At 33.5% G+C, this 1748-nt stretch overlaps 1 protein-coding gene across 2 annotated transcripts in view; it reads left to right on the top strand.

The window, feature by feature from the left end:
* Positions 1–1748, top strand: part of LOC119349397 (putative disease resistance protein RGA4) — a 10627-nt gene that overhangs the window by 5823 nt on the left and 3056 nt on the right. The gene's annotated exons all lie outside the window — the stretch shown is intronic.

Below are 1748 nucleotides of genomic sequence, written 5' to 3' on the forward strand. Positions count from 1 at the left end.
AAATCACTATTTGAGATTAAGTTCAGAACGAAGAACACGGACATGAAAGGACAAGTACTAAGAGCAGCATGAACTAGCTAAATCACTCCTTCTAGCTACTCTCTCTCTGCTAAAATAGCATAGAACATGTATAGCTCTCCTGATTCATCATACTGGAGCATGCAGATGAACCTGTCTCCTAATCATGGGCTGTGCTTCTCATTGCTGCCCCCTAATACTTCTCTGCGATCGTTAGCAATTTTCCTCCAATCTTTTACTATTAAGCATTCATCGCTTCTAGAAATCCTGAATGCATTCATGTGCAATGCAGGATATCTTGGTCGTAAGCTAACAATTGACATGCGACCTTTAGTCTCGATCCCCTGAGGCACAACTGTCATCGGGAGTCCCTGTTGAAGAACATCGTATAGTACTTAATTAATATACTTAGCAATGAAAGTTTAGCAAAAAAATATGTATGCAAAAGATGCACTGAGGAGAAATAGTAAAAATCTTACCATCATTCCTAAATAGATATGACCGTAGTTCAATACCATCACTATTGGTCGCACGTTTTGAGTACTAACATTTCTAAGTGTAGGAAGAAAATTCGTCTTGACAGTATGAAGATCCTCAAGCCATGAAACATAATGACTTATCTCCTCGCAATTTAGTTCAGCTCCGGGACAGTAGTAGGTCATGTCCACCAAGCGCCGGACATGTTTGCTTGAATGGAAATAAGCTATCAATAGAAATTAGTTGTCAATTATTTTTGAATAAGCAATATCAAAGACAAAAATATAGTTGAGAAGAATTCATATAATGGTAGAACTGGAGGTGTCTGCATATCGACCCATATGTCTCTATTACCTTCAATATCTTCTTCCGGACAAATATCAAAGGTGATAACCATACAAGGCTCAAATGCATAAGCCTTGCATAGTGCTTGCCAAGTTTTGCATTCAAAATAGGTGTACGTGTGTGCATTGTATACTTTGACGTTGAAAGTATAATCATGCTCAGTTTTCAGGTAAACTCTCTTTACCTCCATAGTTTCCATATCCTTGAAACCTATCTTATCCAAGACAAAAATTCTTGCATGGCAGGGGATGCGCTAGTAGAATAGTGAAAATTAAAAATTATAAGTCAGGCAAATGAAGCATATATAAGTTATGCTTAATTACGAAAATAGACTTGTCGTTATGACTTACTGTATCGAATTTGAAGGTCTCATCCAGCTTAATGCTGAATCACCTATCATCAACAAGGAAATTTCTGTCGCACTGGCCGCTTTGGTCTTCACAGTATTCGCACATAATGAAATTTTTTCCGTCGTCAGACGACATTTCCTATGTTCATATTAGGCAAAACATTAAACACTTACTAAAAATAAACTAGTTCTATTATAATTCAACTAGTTCAACTAAACATTTACTAAAAATAAACTAGTTATATTAATTCAATTAGCTCAATTAAGCATTTACTAAAGATAAACTAGTTCTATTAATTCAACTAGTTCAACTAAGCATTTACTAAAAATAAACTAGTTCTATTTTAATTCAACTAGTTCAACTAAACATTTACTAAAAATAAACTAGTTATATTAATTCAATTAGTTCAACTAAGCATTTACTGAAAATAAACGAGTTCTATTATAATTTAACTAGTTCAACTAAACATTTACTAAAAATAAACTAGTTATATTAATTCAATTAGTTTAACTAAGCATTTACTAAAAATAAACTAGTTCTATTATAATTCAACTAGTT

Source organism: Triticum dicoccoides, chromosome 1B (assembly GCF_002162155.2).
Source record: "Triticum dicoccoides isolate Atlit2015 ecotype Zavitan chromosome 1B, WEW_v2.0, whole genome shotgun sequence".
NCBI lineage: Eukaryota > Viridiplantae > Streptophyta > Magnoliopsida > Poales > Poaceae > Triticum > Triticum dicoccoides.